The sequence below is a fragment of the Pleurodeles waltl genome, chromosome 3_1, assembly GCF_031143425.1.
Source record: "Pleurodeles waltl isolate 20211129_DDA chromosome 3_1, aPleWal1.hap1.20221129, whole genome shotgun sequence".
Lineage (NCBI taxonomy): Eukaryota > Metazoa > Chordata > Amphibia > Caudata > Salamandridae > Pleurodeles > Pleurodeles waltl.
This window is the reverse complement of record NC_090440.1, coordinates 1,458,628,647-1,458,649,822: the sequence shown is the minus strand read 5'-3', so window position 1 is coordinate 1,458,649,822 and position 21,176 is coordinate 1,458,628,647.

Here is a 21,176-nt window from a genome sequence, read left to right as displayed (position 1 = left end):
CTTTTCAATCAACCAACCTACCATAAGTAGGGCTAGACACACACACACCTACTCAGTGCCTACCTACCCACACTGGTGACAGTGCACTTTACAAATGTACATAACATTACATACCCTCCCATGTGTTCAGCCAGTCAAGAGAGTACATAAATCCATGGTCTCCTAACTTCCTGAGTGAAATCACCACCACAGCCAGCCCCTTGGTGAAAAGCTGCAGTGCGGTTTTCAAACCAAATGGTAGAAACACAAACTGATAGTGCTGAAACTATATGGTGAATCACAAGTAATAGCTGTGGCAGGGAAGACTGGCAGAACAAACAAGGAATTTTAGATATCCAGGGATACCAACCAGTCTCCTGATTAGAGGGTCACGTGGCTTAGGGACAGCATTTTGAACTTGTTCTGCCAAATTAAAGGGTTTAGCAATAGAGGTCCAATAAGCTGTTCAAGCCTCTGTCCTTTTTTGATAAAAAGATGTAAAGGGAGTAAGTTTATATTCTCATTTCCTCAAGGATCACGACTTCTATGGTCCCTTTCAAGGGCAAGACCATCTGCCGACACAATAGAGTTGTATACTGGAGAGCAAGACCTGGTGGAAGGAGGGCAGGCCAAACGAAGACAGGACGGGGAGTTCATAGCCCTTGCATATAAGATAAAGCACTCAGTGAGCCGAAATTATCTTCTCACAACTGGTGGAGAAATAGGAGACCCTTCCCTCACCGGAAGCTTGTGATGCAGAGGGGAGAAGTCACAGAGGTTTTGAGGCAGCAAACAGAAAGGCTGTGTAGACTGAAGCTGCTGTTGTGGGCTTCCTTTAGATCCACACTTGCCCAAACAGAGGTCTGTCTATTGGGTTGTCTGAATATGCTGGGACGGTTGATGTTGACATGAAAGAGGTCCTAGAGTAGCCGTGCATATTGCCCTATTACTGACCAAAAGGTTTGATGGGGAAATGAGCGGGGAGATTGGTACAGGCCCAGCAACCATGCCATAACAAAATTGTTTTTCATCCATTCTAGGAAGGAGTCAGCTGAGGAGCCACTTGCCATCAAAGGGCAAGTCCATTTGAGTTACCTGGGCATCTCTCAAGAAGCCCGTGTACCGCATCTGCCATGATTATTACAAGGTAACCATTGAAGCCATGGATTGGGCGCATCAGCAGAATCCAGGCCGTCACGTGATAAGATCTGCAAACAGCTTATTTGTGTGCTCAGGGAGGTTGATCATCATTTTTTGTCAATTCTGAAAAGGTGTGGAGATAACAGATTATAATTGTTAGAAATGGTGTCTTTGGTTGGCAGTCAGGTTACCCCCTGTCCAAGCAAGGACCCTCACTCTAGTCATGGTAAGTCACACACAATCCAAATTATCCTGTGCCCACCCTCTAGTAGCTTGGCACTGAGCAGTCAGGCTTAACTTAGAAAACAATGTGTAAAGTATTTGTGCAATAAATCATGCAATAACACAGTAGAACACCACAAAAATACACCACACAGTGTTTAGAAGAATATATCATATTTATCTGATAAAATGCAGGTCAAAACGAATAAAATGAAATAGGTATATGTTGAGGTATCACTGTAAAAGTGACATAAAGTGTCTCTATTCTTTTAAAAGCAATAAATATCTCTTTCAAGCACAAAGTACCTGGTTTGCGTTCAAAATCTCCGCAAAGAACCGCAGAGGAGGAGATGCGTGGAAAACAAGGAGGTGTGCGTCGATTTCTCGGGCTGCACACAGCGATGTGTCGTTTAGTTTTCAGGCAGGGACGGCTGTGCGTCGATTTCCGGCACTCGGTCATGGGTCCTCTTCAGGTTGCGGGGTTTTCGGCAGCCCTGGGGATGATGCGTGAATTTCCAGCGCTGACAGGACGAAGTCACAGGGGCTGCGTTGATCTGGTGGGCGTTGCGTGTAAATTTCTACCGGACGGCAGGCGCTGCATCGATTCCTCTCTGGAAGTCAGGCTGCGTCGTTTCGGCTCGACGGTGCGTCGATCCAGTGGGCCATGCGTCAAATTTCCAGTCGCTACGCTGGCGCTGCATTGATCTTCTCGTTGCGAAGTCGGACTGCGTTGTTCCGGTTCGGCGTGCAGTGAATGTTTCACCCCAGTGCAGGCTGTGTGTCGTTTCTGGCAGGCTGTGCATTGATTTTTGCCGCACAAGGAGTCCTTCTTGTAGAGGTGAAGTCTTTTTGGTCCTGAGACTTCAGGGAACAGGAGGCAAGCTCTATCCAAGCCCTTGGAGAGCACTTCTCACCACAGCCAGAGAGCAGCAAGACAGCAGTCCTTAACAGAAAGTAGTCAGGCGAGTCCTTTGGGCAGCCAGGCAGGTTCAGGTTCTCTTCCCCAGGAAGTGTCTTGTCAGGTAGAGTGTCTACCTCATAAGTGTCTAAATTGGTATGGTCAGGGTCCCTGCTTAAATACCCAAATGTGTCTGTGAAGTGGGGGAGGCTTCAAAGAGTGGCTTAGAAGTGCACAAAGTCCCCTTTCAGTTCCATCCTGTCTGCCAGGGTCCCAGTAGGGGGTGTGGCAGTCCTTTGTGTGAGGGCAGGCTACTGTCCTTTGACATGTAAGTGTCAAGCCCTCCACCCCCCCCCCCCCCAGCCCAGGAAGACCCATTCAAAATGCAGATGTATGCAAGTGAGGCTGAGTATCCTGTGTTTGAGGTGTGTCTGAGTGAATGCACAAGGGAGCTGTCAACTAAACCTAGCCAGACGTGGATTGGAAGGCACAGAAGGATTTAAGTGTAGAGAAATGCTCACTTCCTAAAAGTAGCATTTCTAAAATAGTAATAAAAAATCCAACTTCACCTTTAAGCAGGATTTTGTATCACCATTCTGGCCATATGAAAAATTACCTGGCTACTCCTTTCAGATAAGGATCTACCACTCAAACAGTATATGAGGGTAGCCCCAATGCTATCCTATGAAAGAAGCAGGCCCCACAGTAGTGCAAAAAACTAATTTAGGAGTTTTACACTACCAGGACATATAGAACACACATGTTCATGTCCTGCCTTTTACCTACATAGCACCCTGCCCTATGGGCTACCTAGGGCCTACCTTAGGGGTGACATATGTAGAAAAAGGGAACTTTAAGGCTTGGCAAGTACTTTTAAATGCCAAGTCGAAGTGGCAGTGAAACTGCACACACAGGCTCTGCAGAGGCAGGCCTAAGACATGGTTAGGGGGCTACTTATGTGGGTGGCACAACCAGTGCTGTAGCCCACTATTAGCATTTAATTTACAGGCCCTGGGAACATGTAGTGCACTTAACTAGCGACTTACAAGTAAATTAAATAAGCCAATTGGGAATGAGCCAATGTCACCATGTTTTAAGGAGAGAGCATATGCACTTTAGCACTGATTAGTAGTGCTAAAGTGCGCAGAGTCCTAAAGCCAGCAAAAATGAGGTCAGAAAGAGAAGGAGGGAGGCAAAAAGTCTGGGGGTGACCCTGCAGAAAGGCCATTTCCAACATTAATGCATATGGCATAGGCAATACATAGGGCCAGGATGCCGAATACAAAGCACTAGAAAGCAAGCGAAACCTTTAGGGCATTAGATTTCCATGTGTTAGATGAGACTTGAACCACCAAACTCCCCGGTGAAAGATGTGATGACAAATTTTGGCAGAAATCACAGGCCTAACTCCCCATGCAATCGGTCTGTGGACTGCTAGATCTAAAATGTTTTTTCCCAGTCAGCCAGGAATGGCTGCAGAAGCATCTAACCCAGCCTGGGTTCTCAAACTACAGAAGTTGGCTGCAGGGTTCACGTCCAAATATTAAACTTTGTTTCAGTGATCGGCACAGGTGGCAACATAAAGAAGAGTCGTTTTAGAAAGATCATCACACCTGGTAACCTGAATAAAGAAGGCTGATCAGGTAGAAACAAAAAAACAAAGCTGAAAAAGCCAACGCATAACCCTTAACTGAGCACTGCAAAGAATTCCTGATCCAAACATAGAACGAACAATAGAATATCAGTTAACTTGGCCTTTAGAGGATCAAGCTTACTGTCCCGACACCAAGTTGCGGATTTTACCCAGTGACCTGAACAAATAGATTTGGTACAAGTGTGGCTGTCTGCAAAAATATCATCCACTACAGCAAAAGGAAGGTCAAAAACGTTTAGCTGTTAACACTCAATCTCCATGTAAGAAGGTGAAGGTTGAGGAGATTCAGGCAGATAATTATGATTCCAGCTTAGAAAGGAGGTCCTCCCAAAGATGTACACTGATTGAGGGGCCAAGGCTCAGGTACATAGTTGGATACCACTCTCTTTCCAAATTTGGCACTTAAAGATAATTTCAGCTAATTATGCCCTGGTTTTCAAAACTCTTACCAGAGGAAGAAAGATGTTCATGAGTACTGTGCCTCACTACACATGGAGTATATTTACTATGGACTCTCTTGATAAATACTCCAGTTTGCAGTAATTGTGAAACTGCATGTTCTTGGTGGTTGCATGCCAGGGCATGCCCCACTGGGTAAAGATGTCCTGAGTCACACCCAGATGACAGCTGATCTGCCAGCTGTCGTCTGAGATTTGTGCCACAGCATTGAGCATCCCGCAAGATGCTTGACTACCAGGAAGATCCTGACGGTACAGTAGTTTTCAAAGGCTTAGAGCCTCTAGGCAGAAGGTCCAAAAACACAAACAGCTGTGCTTGTTGCAGTATCACAAGGCAGTTGAATTGTCCACCACCAGAATAGTAGAAAGTTCCAGAAGATTGTTATACATGTTCCCATTCATTGGGGACATGCAACGTGTGATCGCCACTTCTTCCTGGTGACTGGCCCATCCAGGAGCTGACACAGCTGTCACTATTGTGAACTCTGTCTGAGGTAGATGGAACAGCCAGCCGCATGACAGGCTGGTATTCACCTGTCACGATTAACGGTGTTGAGCAGTCTGTTCTGAGATACATATGTTCCCTGACAGGCAACCCCAATGTTCTGCTCACTGAAAGCAGATGGTCACATGTGCCAGCAGGCAGGGGGGCCCATAGGGATGAATGAGGCTAAAAGTCCAAGAAGCATTAGAAATGTCTGTGCCAGAACCCAGGATTGAGCCCAAAATCACCAGACACTTACCTCTAATGTCCTGGACTCATTACTTGTGAGGAAAGAGACTGAACTCCACCATGTTGAGGTTGGTCCCTGTAAAAGGAATCCTCTGTGCAGGCACCAGGTGTGACTTCAGTTCACTCACGGAAAACCCCAGGTTTGAAAGACCAGTGACAATCATCTAGAGATGGCCTGCAAATGATTTAGGTGATCCCTCCTTCAACAGCCAGTCGTCGGAGTACAGAAATATGTGTATCCCCAACTTACAAAGATGGGCCATGCCCACATCCTATGATCTCTCAGCAGACATAACGGCTCTGGAACCGCAAGATGGCATATGAAAGTAAGCATCTGGCAAGTCCAAGATGGCCATAACCACTGCATGGCTTTTGTCGGAGATAAGGGCTCTGGAACGATAGGAAGGACACATGAAATAATGCATCTTGCTAGTAGTCCAAGAATATCACCTAGTCACCCGGATCCAGTGCGAAGAGACATGGGCCATCGTGAGCATCTTGAATTTGTCTTTCTGCAGGAAAGCATTCAGTTGAAGGTTCACAACTGATCTAAGTCCTACATCTTTCTCAGGCACCAAGAAATGGTGACAGTAACACCCTTTTCTCTGCCTCTGGGACTCTCTTTGGCCGCTCTGGCCAAAAGCAATTGGCTTTCCTGCAGAAGAATAGCAGGATGATCCATTGAGTTTTGAGTGAAAAGAGGTGCCATGTCCGAAGGGGAAGATGTGACTGCTGTAACTCTCCTGAACGATTAGCAGCACTCTCTGATCTGATGTTATAGCCTTCTAGCGGTGTAGGAAAAATCTAATCGTGCCCCTACTAGCTGAGTAGGGTTTTGGAAGGGGAAATCAATGTGATTTGGAAGTCCTTGCAGTAGGTGAGGAGGAGAATGAGAATTGTTGTCCTCTGTGGCGTCAGGAACCCTGGCTACCACCATGTCCTCTGTAGCCATGAAAAGTCAGCTGTAGGGTTTACAAGGGCTATAACTTGGGAGACGAACTTGGCCTTGTGAGTGCCTTCTGAATTCCTTGTATTGTTGGTGAAACAGACAGGTTTGAAGCATTAAACCTAAGGAGTGGGCTGTGATATTGTGGTCTTTAAGACACTGTACATCCAGGTATAAGTGAGGGGGAGTAATAATCTGGCCACTGTGACTTAGAGCAAGAGGATCCCGTATCACACAACCTGGAGTCATGAATAAAACCTAGAGATCACATACTTATCTGGGACCAACATCTCCTTCCTGCAGTTGCAGCACAATTTAAAGCCTGTGGACCTGGGGAAGAGACGTTTTCCTTGGCACACTTTTGAGATTTAGAAAAACTTTAAGAGTGGGTGTCACTGATGAAGCTAGAAGCAGGGCTTTGGATCAGCGTCAAAGTGTGCGAAAAGATCTGATGTCTGCATGCTGGGGGGGGGGAGATAAACCTAAGTAGATCCATGATTCTGGATTCCAGAGGCAGTATGAGGTCGCTGGGAAGTCCACTTGCACCACTCAGCGCACAGGAATAAATGCTTGAAAAATCTGGATCCAGTCTGATGCCTCAGGATATTCAATAGGTGAGGAACTGAAGCTAGGAGTATCCATCAGAAAATGAGATTTTTTTCAGACATCTGTGAAAAGGTTTGACTCCCAAAACCTTAGTAGGAAACATCTGACATAGTCACATTTGATAGCCAGGTATTTTGTTAGTGAAACAGCAAAGAAGGTCCAGACCTCAGTTGATGAGTAGAGGAGGAATAGGAACAGCTGTCTTAACCCTACATATCCTGGTGTCAAAACATCCCGGGCGGGCAAAGCTACGGCTGAAGCCTCAAGGCACCACTTGGCAGGAGGGCTATTTCTAGGGAAAGAAGCTTCCACATTCAGTGTGGCGGCTGGAGTATAGTCATACGTTGAGGAATCTGTGGAAAGATGTATCCATGAGAAATATGCATTTGTACAGGTTACTCATGTGATTTTGTGACATTGACAGAGAACCCTACACTTTGCAAAACTGTTTGTTTTGTGTACCAAGCATCGTGAGAAGCTTCCTCTTTACCAACTTGTTAGGACTATGCCTGAATCTCTGTGCTAGAGGTTGCCAGTTCACCAGGAGTCTTTCGCCCTTCTATACCTTCGCTGGGTCTCCCTTTTGTACATAGATGCCTCACCAGGTGCAAGCTGGAGCACTGGGACCAGGCTGGACTCTCCAGTTTTGGCCTGGTCAGCTCATGTCTTCTGAAGTTCTTCTTGAACAATTTGACCTTCCTGGAGGTCAGTTTCTTCTATATTGTCTTCTACCTTGCATCTGCTGGAACACACAGTAAGTGGATGATCTGAAGTCATCCACCCACCATCTCAAAAATTACTTACATACATTGGGAAATAGAAGATGGCTTCTCACCTAGTTGTCCAAGGCACTTGTTAGCCACAAAAATCTTGTTACATACCGTGGGAGATTCTTAGGAGGTAGAGCTCAGCAGAGTCCTACATAACAGGGAATCGGCAAGAGCTCTGGAGTAAGCATGAAAGGTTTGCGTAACTTGCGCCTAAAATTCACGCAGTCCGGTCTTATACAAAGGACTTATCTGTTCCCACTAAAGGATTCATAGAATCTTCCCTGATGCTTTGGATTCCTATGCCAGACATGCTACCCTGGTCGCAGACCTTAAACTTATAATATGGGATTGCCCTTGCCTGCAATCAGACTGGACCAAAGTGATACAGAACATATACGTATTAACACAGGGTTCCTTAAAGTGGATTTGTGGACAGCTGGGGCATTTATAGGAGGCCCAAGACACACAATATGGCCATTCGTTTCCTGAACCTTGCCCCTATCAGCACGAAGCATGCTATGATAATGAAATGGAAAAATCAATCACCTCCTACTAGATTATGGGATAGGACTGAGGAAATGGATTTACACAACTGGAGGATTTACACCAGTTCATCCTTCCCATCCCAAACCCAGATCTTTAGTTACATACCAGATCACCAGAGTATCCCTTGGCCTTTCCTTTCCTTACCTAGTTTGCTGTAAGTTAACCCACTTTTAGGTAGGTTTTGCAGCCTCACATACACCAAAGAGTGGCTCTTTTTTACCATTTGGTTCTGCTTTTGCATATTCCACCATTGTTTTTCATATGATGCTTTAATTTTGATTGTGGAAAAAAAACTGTTTTCCATATAATGGTACTCTTTCCTAACATCTGATATCCAATTAACTACATTTGTAGTAATTGTCATTGTATTGTGAGCTGCCCCTGTTAAAATCAAAATCAATAAAAGAACAAAGCTCCTTACCTTCGGTAACATCTTATCTGGTAGAGACTATCTAGCTGTTGATTCCTTGCCTTAGAATATTCTGTAGGTGGCAGTCTGGATCTGGAAAATCTTGAGCAGTACCTCTGCGTTCCAGTATGTGGTGCCAACGGTGCCATATGGGATGTGCACAGTGCGCTGATCTCAGTTCTACAAGATTGTTTCCGTGCCAGAAGCATGGAGCCACACCAAAGTGTTGTCTATTGGGCCAAAACTATGGGCTGACAAGGACCCTTATAGATGGAGAAGTTCAGTTTGCAGATTGGGAAGGATCGGTAAGGAATCTGCAGCTAGATAGAGTCTCTATGAGACTAACAAGTTATTTATCGGTAACACTCATCAAAACAAAACGACCTGGAGAACCAAACAGGCAGAGTGCCCATCACGATCAACCTGACTGTCACGGCAAGTGTTTAGGAAACTAGCGCAGTGAAGCCCACATTAACAGTCTGACAGAGGTCCAGGACTCGGCACGCTAACGCAGTGGCCATAGCTTTGGCTCTGGTACAATGAGCATGCAAGCCCTCAGGAGTTTGCTTCTTGGCCAATGCGTAGAAGATCTTAATGCAGGCTATAATCCATCTAGAGATGTTCTTCTTCTGCACTGTTTTCCCTTTCCTTGTATTGGTGAACCCCAAAGAGAACTCTTCGTCTACCCGAAGCTCTTTGGTGTGATCGAGATAGAAGGACAACTGTCCTTTCAGCTCCGGGCGGGGAGTCCCTCTTTCTCTTTGGATGGGTGTAATGGAGCAAAAAATGTTGGCAGTGTGAAGCTTTGGCTGACAAGGGACGGTGTCACCAGCTTCGGTAAGAAGCTGGTGCATGGAAGTTGAACAATCAGTGCCTGAAACGTGCTGACCCACCTGGTCGATGTGATGACCATCAAGAAAACTGTCTTGAGTGTCAAGAATCTGAGGGACAACTATGCATGGGTTCGAACAGGGTAACACATTAGGTAGCTGAAATCCAAGGTAAGGTCCCATTGGGGTATAAAGAAAGGTTGGGGAGGGAAAATGTGTTAAAGACCTTTCAGGAAACGTGTCACAACAGGCAACTTGAACAGGAAGGGTTGATCTGGCAAACGCAAAAGAGTCATAAGGCCGAAAAGATACCCTTGTGCCTAGAGCAAGGTCTTGCTGGGCTAAGATAAGGTTGATAAGGGTGCAGATAGTGAATCAATGTCAGTGCAAAAAGCCACAAACTTCTCCCAACAGCAGGCTATAATGTCTTCTTTGATGGACGCCTAGCTGCCAAGATGACATCAGAGACAGGAGGGAGTCAAATACCCTTAACAACTGCCCCTCAATCTCCACGTATGTAGGAGAGTGTGCAGGTTTGAGTGCAGAACCCTCCCTGTTGTTGTGCCAGGACATCCTACTGAAGGGACAGCCTGTTCAGAGGACAGACACTCATGCTTAGGAGTTCTGGATACCATACCCTACTCATCCAATCCAGAGCCACTAGAATGGCATGAGCTTGGTCGGTTCTGTTCTCCTTGAGACTACGGGGAGGAGAGGCATCAGTAGAAACGCATATAGGAATCCTGTATTCCAGTCAGAATGTTGCTCTAAGCGAGAGTCGTTTTGCAAGCTCTAGCATGCAAAAGTGCGGATGTTGGACCTGCTAGTCAGTGACGAATAGATCCAACCAAGCTTATCCCCAGTCCTGAAAGAGACCTTGAGCCATCTTTGGATGCAGCCACTATTCATGGTCCACGTCCGTGGTTAGTGACTGCTTGTGGTGAGCCTGCCTTCAGCAGCCAGTCATTGAAGTAGGGGGAGACTGGAAACCCAGACCTCTTATGGTGTATTGCAACCAAGGCCACTACTTTCATGAACACCAGAGGGCACTGGTTAGGCCAAAAGGAAGCACAGCAAACTGAAAATGGTCCTAGTCCACAATGAACCGCAGGTAGCACTGACGGGCCTGCAGGATAGAGCTATGAGGTATTCAGGTCCATCACTACCAACCAGTCTCCAGGGTGGAGTGTAGACAGGACCTGAGCGAGCATGAGTACCTTCAATTTCTGCTTCTTCCGGCAGCCATTGATCTATAATAGGGTAGAGGCCTCCGACATTCGTGGGCACCAGAAAGTTGCAGGAATAACAACCATGCCCTACTTCTGATGGTAGCCCCCTCTCAGTGGCTTCTCTGGCCAAAAGTGCTTATCGTTCCTTTTGTAATAAGGACAGGTGGCCCTGTATCAGCTGATCAAGGGACGGTGGCAGGGATGGCAGTCTTTCTGTAGATGGAAGTGTGTAACCCCGCCAGACAATTTGAAGCACCCACATGTTTCAAGTTGTGGCATACCATTGGGACAGGTGTTACCTGATCTTGCTGCTAACTTTTTGCCTTATTGGTACGAGGGCATACTAAACAGGCTTGGAGGCAGCCACTGCTGAGGGAAGGGCGGATCTCTGAGATCTTTTAAATCTCACTCAAAGAAACCACTTCTACAGTCACAAAAAGACTGGGAAGCCTGTTGGCTGTGGTGTCTGGGTTGCAAAGGATATGGCTGGTATCCCCTACCATAGCCATGGAAGGAAAGAAAAAACGTGCAACTGGCATGAGGCCTTGGTGAGACAAAATGACTGGGCAGTGACCCTGTTCTCATTGATGTGCTCAAGCACCAAACTGACCTTGTCGCTATACAGGCAAGTGCTGTCAAAGGTCACGTCCATATGAGATGCCTGGACATCCCCAAGAAGCCAGTTGATCTCAGCCAGGCGTGACGACAAAGCACCACTGATGATGCAATGGTCCTGCCTGGCGAGTCTGTTGTGTTCAGCCCGCATTTGATAGCGAACTTGACTGCATCTCTTTCGTCCACAATAGCCTAGGTCAGGATGGGTCTGGCCTCCTCTGAGACCATGGGCAGCACTTGCCAAACAAGTCACACAATGTGTGGCAATATAAGCCCAAGAGGCATGTGCTGTTCACCAACCTCAGTGGAAGGGTGGTGGAAGAAGGTATTAAGCCTCTTGGAATCCCTATCTGGTGGAGTGGTAGGGAACATGCCGAGATTAACCTTAGAGGTTGAGACAGCCTATGCAGTTGTTGGCCTGGGCCCCGAGCAGGACATCAGAGAGGGCTTCGTTGAAGGACAGGTGGTGTTCTGTGTGGGACACCCTTGGCTGAAACACCTCTGTTAAGACACAGATCTTGGCTTCCACCGAGGGGAGCGCAAGATCAAGACCTCAGCCGCTCCCCGCACGACCATAGTAAAGGAGGCCCCCTAGCCACACTGTGAGAGGCCAGGCAAGCGTCTGGTAGTTGTCCAGACCACTGGCATCAGCCAGATACTCATACCAGTTGTTTTGGCCTAAGGGCTTTCAAGGGGGTCAAGGTAGCTGTAAGAACCCTCAGATCCACCCACACTGAGAGCCCAGACAAGTGGCTGGTAGGTGTCCAGACCACAGGCATCAGCCAGATCCTAATGCCAGTTGTCTATGTCCAAAGGTTTTGTTTTTCAAGGCATTCATGGTAGCTGTAAGAATGCTCAGATCCACCCCAGTCATACCCTTCACAGGGCCGGTCAGGAAAAGGAGTCTGGATCTTAGTACAGCAGGCACAGGAGTCTGCTCCGTATTGGAGTCGGGAATGCCTATGGTTTGGAACTGATCTAGAGGGCATGAACGGCACAGAGGGCAAGCCTGCCGGCGGTAACCCATTCAGTCATCTCCCAAACAGTTGGAACCTGAGAGGCATTCCAGAGGGGTCTAGCCATCCAAAGATGAGGTGCATGGCCTCATACAACTCATTTAGTTGGGAGGGAGTTGCTTACGCTCTAGTAAACTCAGGGAGGTGTTGACTGGGCCCAGGCTCAATCTCTGCGGTGGACATGTGGGAGTGGGGTCTAGACTTGCAACATTCTTCCTGTGCCTCGTCTGATGACTTGGACTGGTGCAGCAAAGTCAAAGAATGCTTCATTTTCTTGGTCTTTTTTTTGGTGGGACCTACCCGACAATGATTTTGACCTTGATGACAATCTGCGAGAATGACTCCAAGAGCAGGCCCAGAACGTCAAGGACAAAGAGGACCTGGAGCGGTGAGTAGTAGTCTGGTGTTGAGGGACTAGGAGTACGGAAGCCAAGCAGGCACAGTAGTCGTGGCCCAGCTCCAGGCACCACAAGCAAAAGATATTTGCCTGTGACCGCCTCCACTGGTTTCAAAACTCACTGGTTTCTTGAGGGACATCCTTAAGGCACATTAGGAGCAAAAAGGCTAGACAAGGTTGACAAAACATCGGAAATTAGGTTTTTAAAAAAACAACATAGCTCTTCTGGGTCCGCGTGCACATCGCATAAAGAAAGGAACTTAAGTCAGCCCGCTGGGGTGGTGCCTATAGCCATCGCGTAGGTCACTTCTGGTACGGCCAACACTGATGCAGAGCCCTTCAGCTCCAACTACCAACATGCAGAGGTACTGCTCAAGATTTTCTGGATTCAGTCTGACGCCTGGGAAATATTCTAAGATAAGTAACCTGCAACTAGAAGTCTCTATCAGATAAAATATTTATTTTTAAAAACACTTGAATCTTTGCCGGTGCTGTGACCACTGCAAGACATTTGATGCGGATTATCTTTACAGAAACATTCAACGCACACATTTTGGATAGGTCTTCATGAAAAGTCTTTTTTTGGGATCAGAAAATAAACTGAAAGCAACCCATTGCCTTGCTGGGTCTCAATGGCACTTTTGATAGTGAAGCTATTGTCTCCTTCAGCAGAAGTGGCAAGAGTTCATCAAAGGATGAGCTTGCAAGGTAGAATGTGTGGAGGCTGTTGAGCGAAATTTAATCAATACCTGTCAATATAGGAAGCAGCCATTTGTCGTTGGATAAGGTCTATCCCTGATTGAGGAAAATCCATAAACCCTTTTGGTGTATTATGATGGGAGTGGAAGGGGGTGGCAGATGGTGGGTGGGAGTGGGAGTTGTTGTTTAAAAAAACTTGCTTGCAGAAAAACATATGCCTTTGGAGATCTGGGATCTGGAACCGCCTCGAAAACTTCCTCTTTAATAAGTAAGTACCACGGTGGGAGATGACTGTTGGAAGGTCGATGTGGTGGTAAGGTGGTCTACTTTAGCCCATGGATGCCCACCTTGCTTTCTTCCACAGAACGGTAATGCAAAGGTCACATACACATGGCAGTCCCTGTGCCTAAAAGTTTTCCTAATATTTTGTCCACCTGAAGAACAAATAAATGCTCTGCATCCAAAGGGAGAATTAATAAATGCTGTTAATCTCTCGTAGCCGGAAGGCTGACACTCAGCCAAGCATGTCTACATAGCATAATTCTTGTATTAACTTGGCTATAGGCATTGTCTGTGGCAACCAAAGCACACCATGTAGAATGTTATAAATCGTTTGCCTGCAGCAACTATTTTCTCCCTTGTCTTCCTGTATGTTCCCCTTAAGGCGTATAACATATTTTCCATCACTTCCTATTGATATGCCATCTAGGAAGAGCTTGAGATATTGAAATTGTCAATCATTTTATCATTTTGTTTACACATCTCTTGCACCTTGACCATATGTCTCTTACGTGCTGTGGGAATTTACATTTTATTACTAGGTACTTTAAATGTTTCTCTTTTCAGCGTGTGATAATACTCCTATGAGGACACAATTCCTCTTCTTACACTGCCATCTTGACCGGATGGTGAGAAGTACCCCCTTGACTATCAGAGTGGTATGCTGAAGTTTCATCTCGGGTGAGGCTTTGATTATGTATTGTTCTCACTTGTTAGTCTGCCAGAATTGGGTTCCAAGATCACATCACTCTTTTCTAATTGATGGGCCACCGGATCTATAAATGACTCACTTGAATTTTGGATACTGAAGCAAAAATGGAGAAGATAATCTACCAAAGTAAGAATGCAGAATATGGTGCACTGTACTGTAGTATGTTGAGCTCTTATCTGTAGATCTAGTACTGCGATTTGTTTATGATTGTATCTCTTTGAAGGTGGTTTCCACAAGGAAAATGTAAATTACCCATTAAGCATCTGTTCGTGACATGTAGTGCTGTAGAGTCACATGCTGAGTATCCTCCTGCCATCTAGTGTTGAGCCCGGATGTGTGCAAGCTGATTTTCTTCAAAGAAAACTTTTGAGTCACGAGATACTGTGACGACTCTTCTTTCTCGTAATGCGCATGGTCATAGACTCCATTGTAAGATTTTCCTACACAGTGGGTGAGGGTGGAATGCGAAGCACAGCGATGTATGAAGAGATGTCCATATAAAGAAAATGGAAAATTTGATAAAAAGATGACTGCAATGGCCTCAAGCGTCAGGAGCTGAAGGTGGGAGCATGTGAATCTACAGCACTACATGCCACAAACAGATGCTTACTGGCTAAGTCACATTTACCGTTCGAGGCATGTGTGGCTGTAGATACACATGCTGTGCATAGACTGTAAAAGCAGTCCTCTCGCAAAGAGGTGGCTGGCGTGTAGAAGTTGCAGTAGATTTAGAAGAATTTACTGAAAACTGTCTGGTCGACATTGTATGGTTGATGGGCTAGCACATCCACACAATAATGTTTTGTAAAAGTATGTAGTGTGGACCAGGCAGCTGCTTTACAGATGTCAGCTGCAGAGGTGTTCCACAGGAATGCCACAGAGGCTCCTTTTTTCACAGTGGAGTGGGCTCTAGGAGGAATTGGCAAGGTCCTTTTAACTTTAGCATAGCACGTCTGCATGCATTATACAATCCCTCTTGCAATGTCTGTTTTGGATAAGGCCTTCTTTTTGTAGAGTTTGGAAAACAGCATCAACGCTGTTGCATCTTCCCAATGGGTTTAGTTTTGTCAATATAGTACATGAGGCCTTATTTAACATCCAAAGTATGGAGAGCCTGTTCCACAACTGACTGAGGTTAAGGAACAAATACAGGGAGCTCAATGGATTGACTGAGGTGGAACTGTGAAACTATCTTGGGGAGAAATCTGGGGTTAGTGCAAAGGACAACTCTATTCCTGTGAATCTGGAAGAAATGTTCTCCTAAGATCAGTGCCTGAGTGAAGTGATGACGACCAGAAATGCTACCTTCCAAGAAAATTGGAGGGGTTTGAACGAAGGGCCCATGGGCCCATGAGCCTTGTCAAGACAATTTTGAGGTAGCATGTCAGGGCTGGTGGGACCCGAGGACGAATGACCCAAGACCCTCCATAAAAGCTTTACTGACTGGAATTCTGAGGAGGAAAATATGTTTCTGGTTCTGAAGGTAGGCGACTACATGTGTTCATATGGATGTGAAAGCTAAACCACAAGTTTACAACTGAAGTATGTAGCAGACAGTATCTTGCACTTTGACTACTAAAGGGTGAATGCGTTTTGAATGGCAATAGTAGACAAACCTATACCATTTGGCAGCACAACAGGAATTTTTCTTTAAAAATGATCATGCATTCGGGTGGAAGATTAGGGTACCCAAATTCTAAGACTTCAGGAGCTAGATCGCAAGACTGACAGACATGGGGTCTGGGTGCTTGATTTCTCCATGGTTCTGCATGAGAAGGTCCAGCATGTTGGGGACCCACATGAGCGGAACAACAGAGTTTGAAGAGGTTGGAGAACCATATTTGGCATGCCCATATGGTAGCCACCATGTTGAGAGAGAGGGACGTCTGCCAAAGCCTCTGAATGACAAACTGAAGTAGTGGGAGAGGAGAAAACGAGCAGGCAAATATCCCTGAATAACTCATCCATTGTGTATTGCCCCTGGACTGTGGGTGAGGAAACCTGGAGGTGAACCTTGGGCATCTGGCATTTTCTGTTGTGGCAAACAGGCCTATGTCCGGGAAGCCCCACAGCTGGAAGTACTGTAGAAAAGCATGCCGGAGGAGTGTCTACTTGTGGACTTGTTGCCACATCCTACTGAGGTCAACAAAGTTGTTGTCTGCTCCCGGAAGGTACTCCTCTAGCAGATGGTTCTTGTGTCAGATAGCCTACCACCAAATGCTCTGGGCTAGGTGAGGGAGCTGGGGAAATCAGTTGCCCCTTGCGTTTCAGGATAACACATGGCTATAACGTTGTTTGTCTTGATGAGGACTACTTTGGCCAATCAAGTGGGAAGTGAAAGCTTTCGACGCAGGGTGAACAGCTTGTAGTTCCAGGTAACTGATGTAGAGACCCAAGTGGCTTGGTTCCCACTGGCCTTAAACAGTCACATCCTGTAAGTGCGCACTCCATACCCAAAAGAAAGGCATCTGTTGTAATGTCCTCTGCAGAACTGGGTCAAGAAAAGGCTGCCTCTGCAACAGGTTGTTGGTGTTTCACCAAGGCAGAGAGTGACAAGTGCCACAGCTGATCACTACTAGAACGTTCCAATGACCCTCCGCTTGGGAGGACTGTTGTGCTGTATCTGGAGGGGGTTGGAGGTGGGATTTTGTATTGTTGATATTAAACCCTAGTTGGTAAAGGTTTATTGCTAGTCTGGTTTGTGGGTTCGCTGCAGTTTTGACGTGTGGCACTCTTGATAAGCCAGTCATCGACATAGGGGAAGGCATGAATGCCCTGTGTGTGCAGATGAGCAGCCACCACCGCAAGGCACTTGGTGAACACTGAGTGCAGAGGTAAGCCCCCGAAAGGTGAGCACCTTGAACTTATAGTGCTTCCCACCGACTACAAACCTGATATACCGGTGATGTGCCGGGTGGATTGGTATGAGGAAATAAGCGTCCTTCAGCTCAAGAGTGGCCATGAAGTCACCCTGCTGTAGCAGCGGGATGACATCCTGAAGAGTAACCATGTGGAAGTGCTCTGAAAGAATGTAATTGTTTAAGCGCGTGCGGTCCAGAATGGGTCAGAGAGAACAGTCTTTTTGGGGGATAAGGAAGTACAGAGTATACTCCCGTACCCTGCTGATGTTGGGGGCCAGGTTGTATGGCCCGTTTGAGAAGGAGCGCTTGGACCGGTTCCTTGAGTAGCCCTTGATGTTCTGGCAAGAGTTTGTGCTTCCGAGGTGGAATGGTGGGAGGCGTCAATTTGAGCTCCAGACAATAACCATGCTGGATAACATCCAAAACCCACTGGTTGGAGGTGATGTTCTGGTCGGAGGTGACGTTCCGGCCAAACGGGAAAGAACCTTCAAAGGTAAATGGTGGCGACAGCTTCTTGGGGGTGGGGGGCACCTTTACCCCCGCTTTTTGAGTTGTTGCATCTATAGGACCCTCTAAAGTAGGTTCGAGGAGGGACTGTTGGGCCGGTTGACCTGGGTACAAGGTGAAGGCCTTCGGGAGGTGCTCTTTAAGCCTCCACAGTAGGAAATGCAGCAAAAGGAGTCATGAGCAGTAGGTGTCTGAAGGGTTCCCAATGCTTTTGCCACCTGCGTACCTTTCTTAATTTCCAACATCTGGTCAACCTGCGGTCAGAACAGATGTTGGCCATCGAACAGCAGGTTGAGCAAGTTTTGCTGGACTTCTAGCTGTAAGTTGGTGATACGGAACCAGGCATGCCCTGCGCAGAAGTACACTGGAGTTGACCTCCCTAGCAGTAATGTCTGTGGCATCTAGCACACAGCAGATGGTAGAGTTGGAGAGCTGCTTATCCTCAGAGATAATCTCATAGCCTCTTTCCCGTGCTACCCAGGGAGATGTTGGAGGAGCTCCACCATCTCATCCTTATGGGCACCATTATACCAATGGAACTGGCAATCTGCCAATGGGTGTCTGATTGTGCAGCTACCATCTTACCTGCAGCATCTATCCATTTGCTCTCTTTATCTGGAGAGGCATCACCAGTAGCCTGAGAGTTGGCTCTCTTAGGGCGGTGGTGACCACTAGAGAGTCGAGCTGACCACTAAAGTACAGGGGATCTGTCGGGGAAGCTTTGTATTTCCTGTCTACCCTAGGTGTGATGAACTTGGCGCAGGTGAGGTCGTAAAAGATGCCCAGGGTGTGACGCACCAAGCTTTTGAGCATGGGGAGGTACTAAGCATAATGGTGGGTGAAGGACAGAGAATCAAGAAGGAAGTCCCCTTCCAAAGGCTCAGTGTGGAGATCCAGCTTGTGAGAAGAAGCAGCCCTCCCAAGCAGTTCATGGTAGGACGTGGAGTTGTCAGAGGGGGAGGGATGAACAGGGTACAGTTTGGGATCTGAATCTCCTTGTAGCGCAGTATCATAGGCTTCCAAACAAATCACCCTGTGGAGGAGTGTTGAAGGTATCTGCCCCACCTTGGCCCCCATGTATGAGAGGTGGCCTCTAAGGTGTATAGGAAATAGGGTCACCTGGAGAAGTGGGTGGGGATGAGTGCTGTGGAAAAGGATGAGGTGGTGGTGGGACAGTGGCAGGCAAAGGGCTAGTTGCCTTGTCCACTTTGTTGCACTGCTTGGGTGGCGGTGGCATGTCCAAGCCTTCCTTAAAGAACTGCTTCAGTTTGGACGCTGAGCAGCAGATCCCAGAGGGCAGGTGAGAATCCGGCCTGTGTGGGGATGTATCATCAAGTGCTTCTGCTGGGCGTCTATCTCCTCTTGGAGTTTATGGAGGATCGGCTTAACGGTCCCAGAGCTACAACCGGTCTTGCTGATGGGCATTGAGGGTCTCAGTTCCAATGCTTATTTCAACATCAATGCCTAGCTTGTAGGCTCTGAGGCAGGCAAGTGCCATGCCTAAGCAAGCGATGCTGAATCAGTGGGCCTCTATTGTTTCTTCAGGGCAGAACTGGGTGTTGCGTCAAAGATGGTGGTCAGTGTAGACCAGGGCCTGAAGGCAGTAGTGGCCCAGCTGTATGTCTCTGGTGCTCCGGAATGGCTAGATGACCATTGGGAAGGGGCTGCTCAGCTTGCGTGCTGTGTTGAGGGGAAGGGAGTACTCTCCAGATTGAAGCTGGAGCTGTTGTCAGGTGATAAATCCTTCTCAACTGCAGTCAACCGTTGTGGATGGTGATCCCCCTCCTTGGGGCTGAAAAGGTTTGGGGTGTCGTCTCAGCTCCTATACAACATCTCGAGACATTGAGGCAGACAGTCATAGAGAGTTTTCTAAGAATGGAAGGAGTGGCAGGTGTCACAGGCAACTGAGTTACACACCTGCGGGAGATCGGTCCTAGGGTATTTTGTGTAGCAGTAAGGATAGTAACAAAATGGCGTCTGTTCCATCACTGGAGACATGGTGGTGGTGGTTGGGGTGATATGGAAGGAGGCCCTGAAGGGTGAAGGCATACTTGGGGCCAAAGTTGACCAACAGATGTCGAAATAGGAATCGTGACCTAAAAAGAAGAGAAAAAGAAAAACGTGATCAAAAACAATACAGAAGGAGCAAAGGAACCTGTGTAAAATTAACAGAGCAACGCACCGGTGTCAAACTGGAGCAAGAAAGCACATGACCAGATGACGGAATGAAAACAATCTAACAATGGAACTATGTCCATGCGCATTACCAGCAAAAGGAGGAGTCTCAGTATCTTGTAACTCAAAAGACTTATTTGAAGGAAATCAACTTGCACACACCCTGACCCAACACTAGATAATAGGAGTATGCACAGCATGTGTATCTACAGCCACATATTCCTCGAAGAGCTATTTTTTTCTTAGGTTCCTGTGTAGGTTGTTTGTCTGCCTCTTGGGTAACTGGCCATACGTCCATGACCCCTTATTTCGGAGTCGTAACTGAAATATGATCTGTCGATGTGAACATATATTTTTTGTATGTAATGAAGTCACTCCTGCTGATAGATCCAAGACTTATTTTACCTCAATTTCAAGGCTTCTCCAGTGCCAGTGCCTCTGATACAGTGTGACTTGGGAGGCAGGCTTGAATACTACCCTCAACGCTGATCTTTGCTTCAAATTTGTTCTTCTTTGGGTGTCGAATGTGGTTTTCTAGGCCTTTCTTGGACTCAGTTGACCTTATTTATAAGAAATACACTGAAGCCGAATCCCCTTCAGAAGCCAATCCTAATGTTCAGGCCAGCCATTCCATTTGTTTTGATTTTATCTTAAAACATGGAGTCTGTCCCTCAAAGCATGGGTCTAGATGGAGTTGTGACTGAGATTGCCTGCCTTCATTTTGGCTTCTTTCAAATTTTTCATAAACCCCTTGAACCGTCTTGATGCCTTATTTCTTTTACATAGTGTTGTGGAAAGCCTGACTATTATCATGCTGCTGACAGGCCTTTTATAATTAAACTGGCTCCACGCAGTACAATTAGATTCAGTATGGCTGAGAGGCACAAATTACAAATCTAATGCCGAATGGACAGTGTCAACTTTGCTGATCAAATGTCAGAGACTCAAAAAGGCATACTTTAGGTCAAGCGCACAAGCGCTCGACCTGCTGTAATCTATCTGCAGGCTTTTAGCCATGCCGACTGCACACCCATCACTATCACTCATTCATGGACTTCCCTTTCAAAAATCCTTTGTTATCATTGGTAAATGCTTTAAACGTTTGGCCTTCCTTGTGGCGGTTTGGTTACCACCTTGGACATCGACCCTGTGACATGGAAAATTGCATGATTGCCGATGTGTTTGACTGCGAGCAAACTTTTTCCTTTTGTGTCTCTCCTTCGCACTCATGCTCATGGCAGCCATGGTGCTTTGAATCAGCTCACTTATGTCAACTGTTTTATTTTTCATTTTCAATTTAAGTGGCAAGGAAAGTCCAGCTAGGAATTTACAACGTTAACAGCTCTAACTAGAGCAAACGCAACACCCAGTGCATTGCAAATGCATGTTTTATAATCAGCCTTCTTTAAGTCATTCCCATATGAAATAAAGTCTTGGGAAGTAGATCATCGGTACAAAGTCAAGTTCAATGCTGGGATTCAAATGGTGGTCTAAC